The sequence below is a fragment of the Pseudophryne corroboree genome, chromosome 5 (assembly GCF_028390025.1).
Source record: "Pseudophryne corroboree isolate aPseCor3 chromosome 5, aPseCor3.hap2, whole genome shotgun sequence".
NCBI lineage: Eukaryota > Metazoa > Chordata > Amphibia > Anura > Myobatrachidae > Pseudophryne > Pseudophryne corroboree.
In genome coordinates, this window is record NC_086448.1 from 750,548,943 (window position 1) to 750,572,589 (window position 23,647).

Genomic DNA, 23,647 nt, shown 5'->3' on the forward strand with positions numbered 1-23,647 from the left:
ATATATGAAAATACACGAATGAAAAGAAATGCAGATATGCGTGCGTGTGTACGCAAGACAGAAATAAACAGTTTTAAAAAGACACTATCGTTTTGTTCTTACCTCCGGTCCCGGATTCCTTCAGCACCCTTTACTAAGCGAAGCAGACGCTTATCCAAACAGCACTACGAGGAATATGACCTCCCGCCCTTTGCTGCTGGATAATGTCTGCTGAAATTACCTAGTGCAGATATGTGAAGGACGGGCGAGCCGCCAATTGATAAAACTAAATATTTATCTTATATAAAACCCTTTATGAGGTCTAAGAACACTGTACGCTATTCACGTATGGAGTACCGTAAGGGTACGCTCGTTGCGTAGCAATCGCTTAGCCGTAGTCGAGACGCTCAAGCGTCACGTTCGCTCACGGCCAAGAGATCACAGGCAGGCACGCTATTGGCTGCCGTCTAACGTAATGATTCGCTATAGCGTAGCGGACGCTCGGGACCACGAGGAGATCACCAGCGGCGCCGACGCTCACAATGTTAAACCTTTATATCTAAACCATAAACAGTATATTATGCAGTAAAACCTCAGTGTAGTGATAGAGTGTAAATGCAACACAGTATAACCTTATTAACTCGAATGCTATTCGAGCGTCACCGACGCTCTGAGAATACTTAACACTATAAGAAATACACAGATACCGTGCTTAGGGTCTAACGCCTTATATATATATTATGAATGTTATACTTGCAAAAGAATTAATACAATACAAGTCATACACTACAATATAACATAGACTAACTAACCAGATTACTACACATAAAATACAATAATGGTACAATAATACTTTAAGAGGAAAAGAGAGAGAAAAGGGGAGAAGAGAGAGAGAGAGAGAGAATGGCTAACAATAACACTAAGACAATATGGTTGCAGATAAAACTACACATGTGAGAGACAATCGCTGCGCAGTTAGTCAATGCTGAATACCGCATGGGATGGAAACTAGACTCCATTTTGAGAAAACTCCCATGATTCCAAAGACTGCAACACATGGTTGAAAGGGGGAGGGGAAAACACCCGGCAGCAGCCATTTTAGATTTGCAGGTCCAAACACATGGCACTCTCTGCTACACCACAATCACATAGCAGAAGACACAAGACTCCATTTTATTCCAAAATGTCCAAGCCTCAAAACAATGCATATGTTCTGATTTTACAATTCCAAACCATCTAAATCACCTTTCACAATTTCAAGCAAACACAGTATCTCAATAACCAGAGCATATGAGCTATCACAAGACCAGACCACCAGGTACCCACAAGTATCAGCCTGCCATTGCTACAAGCACATATTCAAAAGTACTGCATGGTCTTATTCATGATTAACAAGATATATTATAACAAACCAGCACAATCTATTTTAAATCACCATAGGCAAACAAATACCACAAATACTATGCTACAGATTGTCTACTGTTCCAATTCATCACAGACTTCACAGAGTATCAACAGAAACACCCAACAATCACACAACTGCCCAAACCTCGTTAACCTTAAGCCATTTGTATCTCCAAACTAACTAATCTATGCCAATCAGCCATGAGATATTGAGATTATGATACTTAGCCTTTCGTAAGGAGCCTGGTGATGATCCAGCCATGCTTGCTGTGTGTAAGGTAGCTGTGTGAGTGAGTTACAGTATATCTGTCCTCAGAGGCCCCCACAACTGACCCCGACCCCCCCCCCCCGACAGGAACTATTCTCCTGTGTGTCTGTTCCTGGGGGAGGGGTCTCTCTCTCTCCTTTATGATTGAGTCACTATTCTCTTTGTATATGCTGATCAGGTTCAGCCCTGAAAACTTAGTAAATGGTTGGCTTGATCATTCATTGTTCTAACTAAGTGATCTTAGCTTTTATGCATGTAATCATATCTATCCGCTGCAATGTCCCACAACTTCACAACAAGCATCAAACTAACCCACACATCATTCTGCTTGCTTCAATACCAAACATGACGGGCGCATCTGGTTCTGTTCAAATAATACACATTCATGACATCAATTCATCAGCCAATTCTAAATCTCCATGATGTCTGGTGCCCGACATTATTATAACCATGTACTGTATAAAACAAGCGCCGAATCCATCTCCGTGCCATGTCCGAGCAAATGCGTGTGTTACTATATATTGCTGTGCTCGCTGCGCATATTTGCAAGTATAGCGACTTAAATGTGTGCAGTTTGTATGTTCTCTCTATGTAATATTTTTGACTTTGACAGGTAGGAGGGGAATAGAGGGAGGAGCCAGCCACCACTCAAACTCTTAAAGTGCCAATGGCTTCTGGAGGACCCATCTATACCCCATGGTACTAATGTGGACCCCAGCATCCTCTAGGGACGTAAGAGAAACTATTGTATCTGAAAAGCAACGGAAAATTGGGAGATTTCCCCCCCTCCCCCCATTGTTACTTTAAACAATTAATGCAATGCAAGAAACTGAAATTATCTTCTACACACAACTAATATTTGCTATGGAAGCAATGCAGTAATTACGGGGGTCATTCCGAGTTGTTCGCTCGGTAAAAATCTTCGCATCGCAGCGATTTTCCGCTTAATGCGCATGCGCAATGTCCGCACTGCGACTGCGCCAAGTAAATTTGCTATGCACTTAGGAATTTTACTCACGGCTTTTTCTTCGTTCTGGCGATCGTAATGTGATTGACAGGAAATGGGTGTTACTGGGCGGAAACAGGCCGTTTTATGGGCGTGTGGGGAAAAACGCTACCGTTTCCGGAAAAAACGCAGGAGTGGCCGGAGAAATGGGGGAGTGTCTGGGCGAACGCTGGGTGTGTTTGTGACGTCAAACCAGGAACGACAAGCACTGAACTGATCGCAGAAGCCAAGTAAGTCTTGAGCTACTCAGAAACTGCTACGAGGTGTGTAATCGCAATATTGCGAATACATCGTTCGCAATTTTAAGATGCTAAGATTCACTCCCAGTAGGCGGCGGCTTAGCATGAGCAAATCTGCTAAAATCCGCTTGCGAGCGAACAACTCGGAATGACCCCCTATGTTTCCTCAGAACCTCATTAAAAAAAAAATATTACAGACAAAAAGAGTGTTAGATTGCCTTAGACCAGAGGCGGCCGGACTTTTGGAGTCGGCGATTTACTTTGAAAGCTAAAAAGCTTTTGTGATCTAATAAAGCAAAAAAAGGGTGTGGCATAACAAAAAGTGGGCGTGGTATAACAAAAAAATAAGATTTTACTCACCGGTAAATCTATTTCTCGTAGTCCGTAGTGGATGCTGGGGACTCCGTAAGGACCATGAGGAATAGACGGGCTCTGCAGGAGACTGGGCTCTCTAAGAAAGATTTAGTACTACTGGTGTGCACTGGCTCCTCCCTTTATGCCCCTCCTCCAGACCTCAGTTAAGGAAACTGTGCCCGGAAGAGCTGACATTACAAGGAAAGGATTTTGGAATCCAGGGTAAGACTCATACCAGCCACACCAATCACACCGTATAACTTGTGATAACATACCCAGTCAACAGTATGAACAACAACAGAGCATCAGACAAACCTGATGCAACCATAACATAACCCTTATTTAAGCAATAACTATATACAAGTATTGCAGAAGAAGTCCGCACTTGGGACGGGCGCCCAGCATCCACTACGGACTACGAGAAATAGATTTACCGGTGAGTAAAATCTTAATTTCTCTAACGTCCTAGTGGATGCTGGGGATTATACCAAAGCTCCCAAACGGGCGGGAGAGTGCGAATGACTCTGCAGCACCGAATGAGCAAACACAAGGTCCTCCTCAGCCAGGGTATCAAACTTGTAGAACTTTGCAAAAGTGTTTGAACCCGACCAAGCAGCTGCTCGGCAAAGCTGTAATGCCGAGACCCCTCGGGCAGCTGCCCAAGAAGAGCCCACCTTCCTTGTGGAATGGGCTTTTACTGATTTTGGAGGCGGCAAGCCAGCCGCAGAATGAGCCTCCTGAATCGTGTTACAGATCCAGCGAGCAATAGTTTGCTTTGAAGCAGGAGCACCCAGTTTGTTGGATGCATACAGGATAAACAGCGAGTCAGGTTTCCTGACTCCAGCCGATCTGGCTACATAAATCTTCAAAGCCCTGACTACATCTAGTAACTTGGAATCCTCCAAGTCACGAGTAGCCGCAGGCACCACAATAGGTTGGTTCACATGAAAGGATGACACCACCTTTGGCAGAAATTGCGGACGAGTCCGTAATTCTGCCCTGTCCATATGGAAAACCAGATAGGGGCTTTTACATGACAAAGCCGCCAATTTTTGACCACTTTCCACGTGAGATATTTTAACTCCACGGTCTTAAGCGGCTCAAACCAGTGAGATTTCAGGAAACTCAATACCACGTTAAGATCCCAAGGTGCCACTGGTGGCACAAAAAAGGGGCTGAATATGCAGCACTCCCTTTTTCAAACGTCTGAACTTCAGGTAGAGAAGCTAGGTTTTGTATGAAAGAAAATGGATCGGGCCGAAATCTGGACCTTAATGGACCCCAATTCTAGGCCCAAAGTCACTCCCGACTGTAGGAAGTGAAGGAAACGGCCCAGCTGGACTTCCTCTGTAGAGGCATTCCTGGCCTCACACCCAGCAACATATTTTTGCCGTATACGGTGATAATGTTTAGCCGTCACGTCCTTCCTAGCCCTTATCAGCGTAGGAATAACCTCATCCGGAATCCCTCTTTTCTACTAGGATCCGGCGTCCAACCGCCATGCCGTCAAACGCAGCTGCGGTAAGTCTTGGAACATACAAGGTCCCTGCTGCAACAGATCCTGCCCTAGAGGCAGAGGCCATGGGTCCTCTGTGAGCATTTCTTGCAGCTCTGGATACCAAGTCCTTCTTGGCCAATCCGGAGCAATGAGTATTGTTCTCACTCCTCTTTTCCTTATGATTCTCAGCACCTTGGGTAAGAGAGAAAAAGGAGGAAGCACATAAACCGACTGGAACATCCACGGTGTCACCAGTGCGTCTACGGCTATCGCCTGAGAGTCTCTTGACCTGGCGCAATACCTCTGTAGCTTGTTGTTGAGGCGGGTTGCCATCATGTCCACCTGTGGCAGTTCCCACCGACCTACAATCTGCGCAAAGACTTCTTGATGAAGTCCCCACTCTCCCAGGTGGAGGTCGTGCCTGCTGAGGAAGTCTGCTTCCCAGTTGTCCACTCCCGGAATGAACACTGCTGACAGTGCGTTTACGTGATTCTCCGCCCAGCGAAGAATTCTGGTGGCTTCTACCATCGCCACCCTGCTCCTTGTGCCGCCTTGGCGGTTTACATGAGCCACTGCGGTGATATTGTCTGACTGAATCAGAACCGGTTGGTCGCGAAGCAGGGTCTCCGCTTGACTTAGGGCCTTGTATATGGCCCTTAGTTCCAGGATATTGATGTGAAGGCAAGTCTCCTGCCTTGACCACAGCCCTTGGAAATTTCTTCCCTGTGTGACTGCCCCCCACCCTCGGAGGCTTGCATCCGTGGTCACCAGGACCCAGTCCTGAATGCCGAATCTGCGACCTTCGAGAAGGTGAGCACTCTGCAGTCACCACAGGAGAGACACCCTGGCTCTGGGGGATAGGGTGATTAACCGATGCATCTGAAGATGTGATCCGGACCACTTGTCCAGTAAGTCCCATTGGAAGGTCCTCGTATGGAACCTGCCGAAGGGAATGGCCTCCTATGATGCCACCCTCCTTCCCAGGACTCGAGTGCAGTGATGCACTGACACCTGTTTTGGTTTTAATAGATTCCTGACCAGTGTCACGAGCTCCTGAGCGCTCTCTATCGGGAGATAAACCTTTTTCTGGTCTGTGTCTAGGATCATGCCTAGGAGAGGCAGATGAGCTGTAAGAACCAACTGCGACTTTGGAATATATAGAATCCAGCCGTGTTGCCGTTACACTTCCAGAGAAAGTGATACGCTGTTCAGCAACTGCTCTCTTGATCTCGCTTTTATGAGGAGATTGTCCAAGTACGTGATAATAGTGACACCTTGCTTCCGCAGGAGAACCATCATTTCCGCCATTACCTTGGTGAATATTCTCAAGGCCGTGGAGAGACCAAACGGCAACGTCTGAAATTGGTAATGACAATCCCGTACCGCAATTCTGAGGTACGCCTGATGAGGTGGATAAATGGGGACATGAAGGTATGCATCCTTTATGTCCCGAGTCGCCATAAAATCTCCCCCTTTCAGGCTTGCAATAACCGCTCTTAGCGATTCCATCTTGAACTTGAACCCTTTCAGGTATATGTTCAGGGATTTTAAATTTAATATGGGTCCGACTGAACCGTCTGGTTTCGGGACTACAACATGGTCGAATAATAACCCCCTCCTTGTTGAAGGAGGGGAACCTTGACCACCACCTGTCGAAGATACAATTTGTGAATTGCAGTTAACACTGTTTCCCTCTCGTGGGGGGAAGCCGGCAGGGCCGTCGGTGAGGGGGCATCTTCTCAAAGTCCAGCTTGTATCCCTGAGACACAATATCTATTGCCCAGGGATCTAACAGGGAGTGAACCCACTTGTGGCTGAACTTACGAAGGCGTGCCCCCACTGGGCCTAGCTCCGCCTGTGGAGCCCCAGCGACATGCAGTGGATTTTTGTAGAGGCCAGGGAGGACTTCTGTTCCTGGGAACTAGCTGTGTTGTGCAGCTTCTTTCTTCTGCCCCCGCCTCTGGCAAGAAAGGACGCACCTCGGACTTTCTTGTTGCTTTATTCGAAAGGCTGCATTTGATAATGTCGTGCTTTCCTAGGCTGTGCAGGAATATAAGGCAAAATATCAGAATTACCAGCTATAGCTGTGGAGACCAGGTCCGAGAAACCTTCTCCACACAATCCTCAGCCTTCCATATGCCTCTTAAGTCGGCATCATCTGTCCATTGCATATTCTACAGGACACGTCAAGCAGAAATCGACATAGCTTTGACTCTAGGACCCAGTATACTCATGTCTCTTTGGGCATGTTTTATATATATATATACCTATCTCTTAAGACAGCATCTTTAATATATATATATATATATATATATATCTCTATATATACATATATATATATATATATATATATATATGCATACTAGGGTCTCAATCTCTGCTGATAAGGTACCTGTCCACGCTGCCACAGCGCTATAAATCCATGCCGACACAATCGCCGGTCTGAGTAGTGTACTAGAATGTGCACGCTATCTGCAGGATCCCTGAGAATAGCTAGTGCTACCTTCTGTGCAAACGTGACACCCTAGGGGAAGATTCCCATCACATCCTGACCCTAGTGGGGAAAGGATACTGCCTGAGAAATTTTTGTGGGAAGCTGCAGTCTCTTGTCTGGAGATTCCCGCTCTTTTTCCTCATGAGAGGAGGGAAATTTACCTCAGCTTTCTTCTCCTTAACATGTGTACCCTTGTGTCAGGGACAAATGAGTCATCAGTGATATGCAAATCATCTTTTATTACAATAATCATATATTGAATACCTTTCAGCCATTTTGGCTGTAACTTTGCATTATCGTAGTCGACACTGGAGTCAAACTCCGTGTCGATATCAGTGTTTATTATTTTGGATAGTGAGCATTGTGAGACTCTGAAGGTCTCTGTGACATAGGGACAGACATGGGTAGATTTCCTGTCTGTTCTCTAATCTTTTGTGCAATAAATTCACCTCAGCACTTACACATATCCAAACAGCTGTCGGCGTTGTCGACGGAGACACCCTCTCACACACATATTTGCTCTATCTCCTCCTTAGGGGAGCCTTTTACCTCAGACATGTCGACACACACGTACCGACACACCACACACACAGGGGATGCTCTATTTGAAGACAGTTCCCCCACAAGGCCCTTTGGAGAGACAGAGAGAGAGTATGCCAGCACACACCCCAGCGCTATATGACCCAGGAATCACACAGTAACTTAGTGTTAACCCAGTAGCTGCTGTATATATTGTTTTTACGACAAATTTATTAGAGATGAGCGCCTGAAATTTTTCGGGTTTTGTGTTTTGGTTTTGGGTTCGGTTCCGCGGCCGTGTTTTGGGTTCGAACGCGTTTTGGCAAAACCTCACCGAATTATTTTTGTCGGATTCGGGTGTGTTTTGGATTCGGGTGTTTTTTTCCAAAAACACTAAAAAACAGCTTAAATCATAGAATTTGGGGGTCATTTTGATCCCAAAGTATTATTAACCTCAAAAACCATAATTTACACTCATTTTCAGTCTATTCTGAATACCTCACACCTCACAATATTATTTTTAGTCCTAAAATTTGCACCGAGGTCGCTGTGTGAGTAAGATAAGCGACCCTAGTGGCCGACACAAACACCGGGCCCATCTAGGAGTGGCACTGCAGTGTCACGCAGGATGTCCCTTCCAAAAAACCCTCCCCAAACAGCACATGACGCAAAGAAAAAAAGAGGCGCAATGAGGTAGCTGTGTGAGTAAGATTAGCGACCCTAGTGGCCGACACAAACACCGGGCCCATCTAGGAGTGGCACTGCAGTGTCACGCAGGATGGCCCTTCCAAAAAACCCTCCCCAAACAGCACATGACGCAAAGAAAAAAAGAGGCGCAATGAGGTAGCTGACTGTGTGAGTAAGATTAGCGACCCTAGTGGCCGACACAAACACGGGGCACATCTAGGAGTGGCACTGCAGTGTCACGCAGGATGTCCCTTCCAAAAAACCCTCCCCAAACAGCACATGACGCAAAGAAAAAAAGAGGCGCAATGAGGTAGCTGTGTGAGTAAGATTAGCGACCCTAGTGGCCGACACAAACACCGGGCACATCTAGGAGTGGCACTGCAGTGTCACGCAGGATGTCCCTTCCAAAAAACCCTCCCCAAACAGCACATGACGCAAAGAAAAAAAGAGGCGCAATGAGGTAGCTGTGTGAGTAAGATTAGCGACCCTAGTGGCCGACACAAACACCGGGCCCATCTAGGAGTGGCACTGCAGTGTCACGCAGGATGTCCCTTCCAAAAAACCCTCCCCAAACAGCACATGACGCAAAGAAAAAAAGAGGCTTTTTACTGATATTTGGTGTTTTGGATTTGACATGCTCTGTACTATGACATTGGGCATCGGCCTTGGCAGACGACGTTGCTGGCATTTCATCGTCTCGGCCATGACTAGTGGCAGCAGCTTCAGCACGAGGTGGAAGTGGATCTTGATCTTTCCCTAATTTTGGAACCTCAACTTTTTTGTTCTCCATATTTTATAGGCAGAACTAAAAGGCACCTCAGGTAAACAATGGAGATGGATGGATTGGATACTAGTATACAATTATGGACGGACTGCCACGGTTAGGTGGTATAAAAAAACCACGGTTAGGTGGTATATAATACAATTATGGATGGACGGACTGCCTGCCGAGTGCCGACACAGAGGTAGCCACAGCCGTGAACTACCGCACTGTACACTGGTTGATAAAGAGATAGTAGTATACTCGTAACAACTAGTATGACGACGGTATAAAGAATGAAAAAAAAACCACGGTTAGGTGGTATATATTATAATACAATTATGGTTGGACGGACTGCCTGCCGAGTGCCGACACAGAGGTAGCCACAGCCGTGAACTACCGCACTGTACACTGGTTGATAAAGAGATAGTAGTATACTCGTAACAACTAGTATGACGACGGTATAAAGAATGAAAAAAAAACCACGGTTAGGTGGTATATATTATAATACAATTATGGTTGGACGGACTGCCTGCCGAGTGCCGACACAGAGGTAGCCACAGCCGTGAACTACCGCACTGTACACTGGTTGATAAAGAGATAGTAGTATACTCGTAACAACTAGTATGACGACGGTATAAAGAATGAAAAAAAAACCACGGTTAGGTGGTATATATTATAATACAATTATGGATGGACGGACTGCCTGCCGAGTGCCGACACAGAGGTAGCCACAGCCGTGAACTACCGCACTGTACACTGGTTGATAAAGAGATAGTAGTATACTCGTAACAACTAGTATGACGACGGTATAAAGAATGAAAAAAAAACCACGGTTAGGTGGTATATATTATAATACAATTATGGTTGGACGGACTGCCTGCCGAGTGCCGACACAGAGGTAGCCACAGCCGTGAACTACCGCACTGTACACTGGTTGATAAAGAGATAGTAGTATACTCGTAACAACTAGTATGACGACGGTATAAAGAATGAAAAAAAAACCACGGTTAGGTGGTATATAATACAATTATGGTTGGACGGACTGCCTGCCGAGTGCCGACACAGAGGTAGCCACAGCCGTGAACTACCGCACTGTACACTGGTTGATAAAGAGATAGTAGTATACTCGTAACAACTAGTATGACGACGGTATAAAGAATGAAAAAAAAACCACGGTTAGGTGGTATATATTATAATACAATTATGGTTGGACGGACTGCCTGCCGAGTGCCGACACAGAGGTAGCCACAGCCGTGAACTACCGCACTGTACACTGGTTGATAAAGAGATAGTAGTATACTCGTAACAACTAGTATGACGACGGTATAAAGAATGAAAAAAAAACCACGGTTAGGTGGTATATATTATAATACAATTATGGTTGGACTGACTGCCTGCCGAGTGCCGACACAGAGGTAGCCACAGCCGTGAACTACCGCACTGTACACTGGTTGATAAAGAGATAGTAGTATACTCGTAACAACTAGTATGACGACGGTATAAAGAATGAAAAAAAAACCACGGTTAGGTGGTATATAATACAATTATGGTTGGACGGACTGCCTGCCGAGTGCCGACACAGAGGTAGCCACAGCCGTGAACTACCGCACTGTACACTGGTTGATAAAGAGATAGTAGTATACTCGTAACAACTAGTATGACGACGGTATAAAGAATGAAAAAAAAACCACGGTTAGGTGGTATATATTTATATTATAATACAATTATGGATGGACGGACTGCCTGCCGAGTGCCGACACAGAGGTAGCCACAGCCGTGAACTACCGCACTGTACTGTGTCTGCTGCTAATATAGACTGGTTGATAAAGAGATAGTATACAATACTACTAATATACTGGTGGTCAGGCACTGGTCACCACTAGTCACACTGGCAGTGGCACTCCTGCAGCAAAAGTGTGCACTGTTTAATTTTAATATAATATTATTTATCATGTACTCCTGGCTCCTGCTATAACAACCTGCAGTGCTCCCCAGTCTCCCCCACAATTATAAGCTTTATATACAATACATTGATGTGCAGCACACTGGGCTGAGCAGTGCACACAGACTGAGTCACTGTGTGACTGTGTATCGTTTTTTTTCAGGCAGAGAACGGATATATTAAATAAAACAAACAACTGCACTGTCTCTGGTGGTCACTGGTCACTGTGGTCGTCAGTCACTAAACTCTGTCTGCACTCTCTTCTAATCTACAGTATCACAGCAATCTCTCTCTCTCTCTCTCTTCTAAATCTAATCTAAATGGAGAGGACGCCAGCCACGTCCTCTCCCTATCAATCTCAATGCACGTGTGAAAATGGCGGCGACGCGCGGCTCCTTATATAGAATCCGAGTCTCGCGAGAATCCGACAGCGTCATGATGACGTTCGGGCGCGCTCGGGTTAACCGAGCAAGGCGGGAAGATCCGAGTCGCTCGGACCCGTGAAAAAAAAAGTGAAGTTCGTGCGGGTTCGGATTCAAAGAAACCGAACCCGCTCATCTCTAAAATTTATGTGCCCCCCCTCTCTTTTTCACCCTCTCTATCGTGCTTCTGCAGGGGAGAGCCTGGGGAGCTTCCTCTCAGCGGAGCTGTGGAGAGAAAATAAGAATTTACTCACCGGTAATTCTATTTCTCGTAGTCCGTAGTGGATGCTGGGAACTCCGTAAGGACCATGGGGAATAGCGGCTCCGCAGGAGTCTGGGCACAACTAAAAGAAAGCTTTTAGACTACCTGGTGTGCACTGGCTCCTCCCACTATGACCCTCCTCCAAGCCTCAGTTAGGATACTGTGCCCGGAAGAGCTGTCACAATAAGGAAGGATTTTGAATCCCGGGTAAGACTCATACCAGCCACACCAATCACACCGTATAACTCGTGATACCATATCCAGTTAACAGTATGAAATTTAACTGAGTCTCTCAACAGATGGCTCATAACAATAACCCTTTTGTGAACAACAACTATGTGCAAGTATTGCAGACAATCCGCACTTGGGACGGGCGCCCAGCATCCACTACGGACTACGAGAAATAGAATTACCGGTGAATAAATTCTTATTTTCTCTGACGTCCTAGTGGATGCTGGGAACTCCGTAAGGACCATGGGGATTATACCAAAGCTCCCAAAGGGGCGGGAGAGTGCGGATGACTCTGCAGCACCGAATGAGAGAACTCAAGGTCCTCCTCAGCCAGGGTATCAAATTTGTAGAATTTTGCAAACTTGTTTGCCCCTGATCAAGTAGCAGCTCGGCAAAGTTGTAAAGCCGAGACCCCTCGGGCAGCCGCCCAAGATGAGCCCACCTTCCTTGTAGAATGGGCTTTTACTGAATTAGGATGCGGCAGTCCAGCCGCAGAATGCGCCAGCTGAATTGTGCTACAAATCCAGCGAGCAATAGTCTGCTTAGAAGCAGGAGCACCCAGTTTGTTGGGTGCCTACAGGATAAATAGCGAGTCAGTTTTCCTGACTCCAGCCGTCCTGGAAACATAAATTTTCAAGGCCCTGACTACGTCCAGTAGCTTGGAATCCTCCAAGTCGCTAGTAGCCGCAGGCACTACAATAGGTTGGTTCAAGTGAAAAACAGATACCACCTTAGGGAGAAACTGGGGACGAGTCCTCAATTCTGCCCTATCCATATGGAAAATCAGATAAGGACTTTTAAATGACAAAGCCGCCAATTCTGATACACGCCTGGCCGAAGCCAAGGCCAATAACATGACCACTTTCCACGTGAGATATTTTAGATCCACGGTCTTTAGTGGCTCAAACCAATGTGATTATAGGAAATTCAACACCACGTTGAGATCCCAGGGTGCCACTGGAGGCACAAAGGGGGGCTGAATATGCAGCACTGCTTTTACAAATGTCTGAACTTCAGATAGTGAAGCTAGTTCTTTTTGGGGGAAAAAAAAAAATCGACAGAGCCGATATCTGTACCTTAATGGAGCCTAATTTTAGGCCCATAGTCACTCCTGCCTGTAGGAAGTGCAGAAATCGACCCAGCTGAAATTCCTCTGTTGGGGCCTTATTGGCCTCACACCAAGCAACATATTTCCGCCATATGCGGTGATAATGTTTTACCGTTACATCTTTCCTGGCTTTAATCAGCGTAGGAATGACATCCTCCGGAATGCCCTTTTCCTTTAGGATCCGGCGTTCAACCGCCATGCCGTCAAACGCAGCCGCGGTAAGTCTTGGAACAGACAGGGCCCCTGCTGCAACAGGTCCTGTCTGAGCGGCAGAGGCCATGGGTCCTCTGAGATCATCTCTTGAAGTTCCGGGTACCAAGTTCTTCTTGGCCAATCCGGAACCACGAGTATTGTCCTTACTCCTCGTTTTCTTATTATTCTCAGTACCTTTGGTATGAGAGGCAGAGAAGGGAACACATAAACTGACTGGTACACCCACGGTGTCACTAGAGCGTCCACCGCTATCGCCTGAGGGTCCCTTAACCTGGCGCAATATCTCTCCAGTTTTTTGTTTAGGCGGGACGCCATCATGTCCACCTGTGGCCGTTCCCAACGATTTACAATCAGTGTGAAGACTTCTGGATGAAGTCCCCACTCTCCCGGGTGGAGGTCGTGCCTGCTGAGGAAGTCTGCTTCCCAGTTGTCCACTCCCGGAATGAACACTGCTGACAGTGCTAGCACGTGATTTTCCGCCCATCGGAGAATCCTTGTGGCTTCTGCCATTGCCGTCCTGCTTCTTGTGCCGCCCTGTCGGTTTACATGGGCGACCGCCGTGATGTTGTCTGACTGGATCAGTACCGGCTGGTGTAGAAGCAGGGGTTTTGCCTGACTTAGGGCATTGTAAATGGCCCTTAGTTGAGTTCTAGAATATTTATGTGCAAGGAAGTCTCCTGACTCGACCATAGTCCTTGGAAGTTTCTTCCCTGTGTGACTGCCCCCCAGCCTCGAAGGCTGGCATCCGTGGTCACCAGGACCCAGTCCTGTATACCGAATCTGCGACCCTCTAGGAGATGAGCAGTCTGCAGCCACCACAGCAGAGACACCCTGGTTCTTGGAGACAGGGTTATTAGCCGATGCATCTGAAGATGCGATCCGGACCATTGGTCCAACAGGTCCCACTGAAAGATTCTGGCATGGAACCTGCCGAAAGGAATTGCTTCGTAAGAAGCCACCATCTTTCCCAGGACTCGCGTGCAGTGATGCACCGACACCTGTTTTGGTTTCAGGAGGTCTCTGACTAGAGATGACAGCTCCTTGGCTTTCTCCTCCGGGAGAAACACTTTTTTCTGGACTGTGTCCAAAATCATTCCCAGGAACAGTAGCCGTGTCGTCGGAACCAGCTGTGACTTTGGAATATTCAGAATCCAACCGTGCTGGTGTAGCACCTCCTGAGATAGTGCTACTCCTACCAACAACTGCTCCCTGGATCTCGCCTTTATTAGGAGATCGTCCAAGTACGGGATAATTAAAACTCCCTTTTTTCGAAGGAGTATCATCATTTCCGCCATTACCTTGGTAAACACCCTCGGTGCCGTGGACAGTCCAAACGGCAGCGTCTGGAATTGGTAATGGCAATTTTGTACCACAAATCTGAGGTACTCCTGGTGAGGATGATAAATGGGGACATGCAGGTAAGCATCCTTGATGTCCAGGGATACCATGTAATCCCCCTCGTCCAGGCTTGCAATAACCGCCCTGAGCGATTCCATCTTGAACTTGAACTTTTTTATGTATGTGTTCAAGGATTTCAAATTTAAAATGGGTCTCACCGAACCGTCCGGTTTCGGTACCACAAACAGTGTGGAATAGTAACCCCGTCCTTGTTGAAGTAGGGGCACCTTGACTATCACCTGCTGGGAATACAGCTTGTGAATTGCCTCTAGCACAGCCTCCCAGCCTGAGGGAGTCGTTGGCAAGGCAGATTTGAGGAAATGGCGGGGGGGAGACGCCTCGAATTCCAGTTTATACCCCTGAGATACTACTTGCAAGATCCAGGGATCCACCTGTGAGCGAGCCCACTGATCGCTGAAATTTTTGAGGCGGCCCCCCACCGTACCTGGCTTCGCCTGTGGAGCCCCACCGTCATGCGGCGGACTTGGAAGAAGCGGGGGAGGACTTTTGCTCCTGGGAACCTGCTGTTTGTTGCAGCCTTTTTCCCCTACCTCTGCCTCTGGACAGAAAGGACCCGCCTTTTTCTCGCCTGTTTCTCTGGGTCCGAAAGGACTGTACTTGATAAAACGGCGCTTTTTTAGGCTGTGAGGGAACCTGGGGTAAAAATGCTGATTTCCCAGCTGTCGCTGTGGAAACTAGGTCTGAGAGACCATCCCCGAATAACTCCTCACCCTTATAAGGCAAAACTTCCATGTGCCTTTTGGAATCTGCATCCCCTGTCCACTGCCGAGTCCATAAGCCTCTCCTAGCAGAAATGGACAATGCACTTATTTTAGATGCCAGCCGGCAGATCTCCCTCTGTGCATCTCTCATGTATAAGACTGAGTCTTTTATATGCTCTATGGTTAGGAGAATAGTGTCCCTGTCTAGGGTGTCAATATTTTCTGACAGGGAATCTGACCATGCAGCGGCAGCACTGCACATCCATGCTGACGCAATAGCTGGTCTAAGTATAATGCCTGAGTGTGTATATACAGACTTCAGGATCGCCTCCTGCTTTCTATCCGCAGGCTCCTTTAGGGCGGCCGTATCCGGAGACGGAAGTGCCACCTTTTTAGACAAACGTGTGAGCGCTTTATCCACCCTAGGAGGTGTTTCCCAACGTGCCCTATCCTCTGGCGGGAAAGGGAACGCCATTAGTAATTTTTTAAGGGATGTCAAAGTCAGAAAAATATCACGCTGCACGTTGCCATATATTCACCTCATGCGCGTGCCTGCTGCACGTGCACATTCTCTCCCGTGCGTGCGGATACTCGCAGCCGCGCATGGCGCCCCGGCCATGCGCTCGAGCGCGTGGTATGTGCATTTACGGTAGAGTTTGTGTGCGTCTAGCGGGCGACTCAATCGTTAGATAATAAATCCATATAGCATGTTTTATAGATAATGTTCCCCTTAGTAATAACTGTAAGTTTGTTTAATGTGACTTGTTCACGGACTTGGGAATCCCTCTTTGTATGGTACGAAGAGTCAGACAGGGTTTGAACAGCTGTGTCTGATACCTAACTGAAGAGTATTTTAATAGCAACAATCCGGTGTTGGTTAGGTAAAGATTAATCGCTCATGCGTATAGTTATGGCCATTAGTAGATTCTGGACATTTCATATATTTGCGATTCATTATCCATGCGGCGGGAATCCGGAGATTCCCACCCACCTGAGCTGTTTGAAATAGTCACAGCCCACCTGTTCAAACTAACCTATGACCTTTTGATATGATGCGAGGAGACATTCCTGTGTCCAATGAACAATGAGATTGTAGGTCCCTTTGTAGTATACTGTACTCAGTGTATATAAGATCAGCCAGCCTGAACAGCTCTCTCACTCTCCACAAACGGTTTTCATATTGACTAACTCGGAGCTGGTACCAGGCTGCGCAGCGATCATTCCCAGTGTGTGTAAGTAATTCTCTGTAATCATCTCGCTCTTTGTTTGTATTGGCCACATTTCTCTCTCTCTCTGTTTAGTATAAGATTGTAACGTTATTGTATATTTCTGTCTAGATAATCTGTTAGAATTATATGTTAGTATGTAGTGTATGACTTGTAACTGTTTTACCCCTTTTCGATATAACTAAAAGCTTGTTAGTAAAGGTGTTGGATCCTTAGCACGGTATTGTGTGTTTATTACATTGCAGTGGGTAATAGGAGCGTCTCGATCGCTCAAACAGCTTTAGTGTTAATCAGGTTAAGCAGCGTTATATCGCTACAGTGTTTCAGTACAAGGTTTACTGTATAAGAGTATCCGTTCTGTGTGTATCATTCAAGGTTTACTGATTGTCATCTTGTAAGCGTCTGCGCCGCTCATGATCTCCTCGTGTTCTCGAGCGTCCGCTACGCTGATAGCGTAGCATTGCGGTAGTCGCTCGCCTATAGCGTGCTCGACACTACGCATTAAGCTGTGAGCGAGCGTGCCGCATGTGCGTCTCGATCACGGCCTAGCGTATGCTACGCTAAATACGTACCCTTACGGTACCCCATACGCCAAGTGCGTACTGTGTCTCTTACCCATTATTGTGAAGTTATAAGGTAATCTAAATCAGCATTATCAATTGGCGGCTCGTCCGTCCTCCACATATCCGCACTAGCGAAAACAAACGTTATCTGTCAGCAAGGGCGGGAAGGCAGTATCCCTTCGTACCGGGATACAGGAGTGCTGACTAGATAAGCGTCTGTTTCGCTAGATTGAAGGAGTGCTGGTGGGATCCGGAACCGGAGGTAAGAACAATACGCTATTGTTTTTTTTAAACTGTTTATTTCTGTTTTGCGTACACACGCACGCATGCACACAACTGTATCTCTTTTCATTTGTGTATTTTCACATATCACCTTCCTGTTTGCCATTTCACAATTGATAACGTGCTGAGAAAGATTTGTTGCTATTGGTAGTTAAAAGTTAATATTAATACGTAAGGAAGTAATTTGTAAAACACGCACACGGCTTGCCTAAAATACAAGGAAGCTCTGTGTGGTGTTCAGTAGATGATTACAATTAAAGGTCATTTACATTGATAAACGTGTTAGTTGTGTTACCGTGGACATACCTGGCTTGCGTACACGTGTCTCTAACAAGGGGCAGAACGAGTGTACGCGACGCAAGGGTCGACGCACGGAGCGTATATTACGCAACGGAGCGTCTGGGTACGCCCACATAATACAAATCACACGATAGTATTATTTTAAATAGGCGAAAAGGAGGCAACGCGATAATAGCGCAAGTCAATTTCAGTGTCCAAAATTTTAAGCTAATAGATCCTTCTCTAATTTGCAACTCATCTGGACTGAACTGTGTTACTGAATGAAAGGGATTTCTGCGCAGAAACGAAAGTAAAGTGTATATGAGGTGAAAGAGTGTGTATACATATATATATATAAGTTTCTAATTTTTGGGGTTTGAACCAAAGGAAATCATCGAGTTCTCGTGAAGGTACATACGTGTAAGTGACTGCATGGTGGCTTGGGAGGCATCCCTTGTTAAACATTTAAAAAAAAAAAGAGCATTAGAGTATAGCAGACCAGGAGGTCTACTGTAGCACAGACCAGGAGGTCCAGACAGACCAGGAGGTCCAGGTACAGCAGACTAAGAAGTCCGCTATAGATAAAGAGTAGCACAACACCAGAAAGGGTTGGTGCGATACCCATATAGGCCATTAAGCTCAGGCTGAAGGAATTCGCAGCCACAATTTTCGATTCCACTGGTCGCTCCGCACATAAGATTAGTTGCTTATGTGCAGAACGATTGTACCGCACGTAATTGTGTGCATTAGTTAGTAACTTGACCCAGTACCATTTGCGTACGTTAGAGGGGTCATAAACGCTATTTGTACATTCTAACGTGATTTGTGTAATTTTTTTCATTTTAAGGAGGTTCGCTGGTCACTCGGGAATTCTCTAACAACCGATACTTGCTGGGGACTGGGAGGTCCAACACGCCCCAGTAAATAAAGGTTCATAGGGGCCCTAGGTTGGGTACAGCAGCTCTGAGTCAGTGATTGCAGTACTGGCCAAAGTGGGCGAGGAGTGAGTGGAGGTACTCGGTAAACTTCCGCCGCCGGCCTACCCCGGACATCTTGGTTTTTGTAAGGGTTCGCTGAAGACCCTGATTTGAAGGTCAGAGGTAGTGAAAGCAACACCTGCAAAGATGGGGGCCAGTTGTTCAGGTAGGGGGCGATCAACCTCGGTTCGGGTTGACTTAGTAAACCGACCAATCGGGTCGGCAAGGTATGTAATGTGTGAGAAATACGGATCACACACAGAGGTTTTGTGCGATGAATGGGAAAGAATGACTGTGCACGATGGGGAAAAGTTCTCACGGGTAGTCAGTTTTAGCCCAGATGTGTTGCAAAATCTAAGGAGAAGGATATGTCTCATTAAATCTGCAAAGAGACGAATCAAACATTATGACTATTTACAGTTATGGCAACAGGAAGGTGAAATACAAGGAGGATTAGCTTATACAGCTGACTCTCATTGTGGTAACAAAAATATGACAGCGAGAGAGAAGGTGATTACAGAGAATGGCCCACTGGTGAATGATAAAAATGCACTTAGCAACTGTATTATAGATGATAAGAACAATTGTAATAAATGTAACAAGAATAATTGTAATACTGTTAAATGTACAACTATTAACCCATGCAAGTTGCACACCATGTTAAACTTCCCTCAGGATCACCAGCAAGAAAGTGAGCCCAGCACGATGTCGGCACCTTTTCCAGCAGCCATCACACAAGACATCCAGGTGGACGCGACCAATTCGGTAAAGGCAGTAATCAAACCCCCTAACGGAGGGTCAGGTGAGGTCGTGTCCACAGGTACGTACGGTGTTATATATCACGCACAAACAAATGTACCTCATATTGTAGAACCAACGCAAGATGATGTAATTGAATTTAGTCCTGTCAGGGTGATCACAGTCCCCAATGGGAAGACTGACGCTCAGGGAATCATTCCCGCCAGGGACAGTGCAATGCGCCGTCCCTGGTCCCGGATGGAATTGAGAGCAATTATGTCTGAATTCCCTGATCCCAGGAGAAATCTAGATGCATGTCAGAGATTTATTAAAGAACTAGGAAACTCCACAGAACCCACCAACAAAGATTGGCGGACAGTGCTGAGGGCATGTTTGCCCTCCAGCGTTGACCCTGCGAAATTTATTGCTGATTGTAAATTAAACACAGAGGTACCTCGTACGGAGGAACACAATCAGGAATGTATTAAGCAGATCAACCGGCAGTTAGGAGTATATTTCCCAGCCATTGTCAAGTGGAACAAAATCCTCTCCATAAGACAAGGAGAAGGGGAAAGTACTTCTGATTACTTCAATCGAGCACTGCAAGTAATGGCTAGAGACACTGGGATCACAGACATCAAAACAAATGCACAGCATAAAGAAGTAGCGGTTAAGTTATTAATGAATGGTTTAAAGGAGGTGTTGAGAACAAGGGTACAGAACACCAACCCAAACTGGAGAAATATCTCGGTGGCTACATTAAGAGAGGCCGCTATTGATCATGATCGGAACATCACCAGACACAGGGAGTCACAGAGTAATAAGCTGATGGCCGTAAGTATACAGGCTCTAACCACAAGGCCACTCCGGCATAAGCCCCAAACCCCTGCAAGAAATTCAAATGTGGTAGTCTGTTACAATTGTCATAAAGAGGGACACTTTGCAAGAGATTGTAGATCAAGAAATATACAAAAGTCATATCAACCCCCTAGACAAGAACACGAGCAGAATTATGACACACGAAATTGTAATCAGGTATCATACAGGAAGAAGTTTGGGCTGCACCTGTAATATGTAGTCGGGAAAGGTGATCATTAGGACTGATAGTAAGCCTGAGGTTACAGTTAATGAAATTGGGAGGTCATTCCTTGAAGACACAGGAATGACCGGGTAAAAATTGTAATGTATCTGTAAAATGTTTCTTTTTCCCCATCTCTGACGTTCACCACAACAGCTCCAACATCACCTGACTACCTGACCTTTTCAGAAGTCTACCAAACCCCAGTATGACCTACCAGCATCGATGTATCCTGGCCAGATACAAAGGGTGCAGTATGGAAATACTGGTGGGAGAGACTATGCAAAGATACCATTGGACATGTAGATGTGACAGCCTGATGGTGAACGGAAGATCTGACAATGTTTCGCTGTTTATTGTTGGTTTATGTAACATATATATATGAATTGTTCTCTCTCTCTTTTGTTTGTTTTTTTCTTCTTCTCTCTCGTGTTCTCATGCTTTAAAGATGGTATGTCACACATCAGTTAGACAAATGGTAATGCAAGATATTTGCTCCTTACAGAAAGATCGCAGATTTGGAAGGAATATTGTATCACCAGAATGTTCGTTTGGAAGACTGAGAGACAGCACCTTTGAGATGACAACAGAACAAGAAGAACAACAAGACTAGAGAACTAATTATCGTAACAAGTTTCTCTCCCCCCTCAAACTGTTTTTTTGTACCCCCATTACAAATTTCTTTTTCTCTTCCTGTAAGATGGGCTCGCCCCAAGAGACTGTGGTCCGGATTTTCCTGTTGACCATGATGTTGACCAGAGCAGTCTGTCTCGGTGAGAGTACCAGTGAGGTCGAGAAAGGATCCAGAATGGGTTTCTGATGACTGAGACGGAGGCGTAAATTTCCAATAGCAACACAATCACCAAGCAAAGGCGAGTACCAGAAAACGATCTAGCAGCCATGTTATTTGTAGACATTGTGAAGGATTGTTAGCTGAAGAGAACTGCATCTGTAGGCATTGTAATAACTTAGTTGAGGATGGGTGCATAAAGAAATGTCAGTCCAGTGTTAATGTCCACATGGACCGGCATCCATTGAGTGACTATCACTCCTTAGTGGGTAAAGTGTTAAATCAGACAGACTGTTGGGTATGCTCTCAAGTACCTCAAGGCCATAGCAAATCAGGACTAGTACCATTCCCATTAATGATAGGGGAGGTACTTGAGTTAAGTGGTGGGAGGCCGGTGGACAAGAGGTTTAATATATCTAGTCCTCCTAGTTTGAAGCCCCACCAAATGTCATGTGGATAGGTCCATAGTGTGTTTTAACATTTCCAATCCCCGAAAGCCGGGAAATTGGGAAGTGTCATGGAGTAATCAAACCATGACATTCTCACATAGAGCCGACAGATTGCCCATAGACACAGAACTTATACGCCAGATAGCCGACCATAGGAAATTCTTTCGGTATAGGTACACCTTAGGAAGTAGGATCATGCGAGTTGGAGAAGTATCACCAGGATACTGTGCACAGATCGTACAAACTGATACGTGTACTAAACAGATGGAAGAATTAGGGTTAGGAGAGTTCACATGGAAAATCTGTAATATGGTTATGTCACACTCCGTCCCATATGTTCTCCCCGATGATGCATACTTCATATGCGGGAGGAAGGCGTATAAGTGGCTTGCCCCAAACTCAGAAGGGTTATGTTATATTGGAAAAGTACTGCCTGAGGTAATGACTGTATCCCACACTAAAATGAAAGATATTCACCGTGGTGCCCAAGCTCCTTATACTCACACTCATTACGAGCACATCGTTAAACGGCACCTGATAGAAAGAACAGAGCATCCGGCCTCTGACCTGATCCATGAATCCACCGGGATTCAATTCCTAATCGCGTTAGATATCACTCGTACCGCCAGAGGAGTGATAAATTATAAATATATATCTGCGCTTGCAAATTTATTAGACAATATCACCGAAATGTATGACGACACCTTCAGGTACACTGGGAAAGAGTTACAAGCCTATAAAACAGAACTGGTTCAGCATAGGATGATTCTCAATTATCTCACAGCTGTGACAGGCGGGTATTGTGTAACCCTGGCAACTCAATATGGAATCAAGTGCTGCACGTACATTACAAACAGCACGGAGGACCCAGCCGAGGTCATAGACCAAAAGATGGATGACATTTTACAATTAAAATGGGAGTTCCGAAGGAAACACAATCTCACCCTTGCTGCTGTGGGTAATGAGCTGACCAGTTGGGTGTCATGGTTGAACCCACGAAATTGGTTCTCTGGTTTAGAAGAATGGGCCCAAGGTATTATCATGGATGTAGGGAAATTTCTTTTGTGTATTCTGGGAGTCATCATATTGGTCGGTCTGATATTTAGATGCGTTCGGGTTTTAACGAAGTGTAAACGTAGTGCCCGAGTGATGAGTTTAAGAAGCGAGGACACTGTATTAACAACGATTAATTTGATGTATGACCCAACAATAGAGACAATGTTGTGATGAAAATGTGATTCCACGGTCCGTTTCTTTCACCCGTTTCTCCTTTGTTTTCCTCCAAGGTACAAAGACATCCGCTTGGAAGAAGAATTTGACAACCTTTTACACAGACCATTGATGGACAATGCCATAGACCCCCATTTTCCCTAGTGACTCTAAAATTTTACGATAGCCCAACACTTCAAAGATTGTAAGTCTATGGACATTGAGAAAGCTTTTTGCTCAAGCAATTATAGCAAAAGCATCGGGAGACTACAGTCAACATGTACATCGAGACAAGACATCAGACAAGACCTCAATCGGCAAATATACATGAAACTCACATAGTTTATGACTGCATTTACCATAATTGCTTCTTATCTTCATCTCTACAACCTTCAGGTAATGACACACATAGTCGATAGGGAACATAGGCACAGATATCAGCACTCACATATCCCCCCATTCATGTATCATCAACTAAAATGTGCTCCCCCATTTTGTTGCAACCAAAAGCCGAAAAGAGCTTGGTAAAGTTTGACAGCCCATCTAC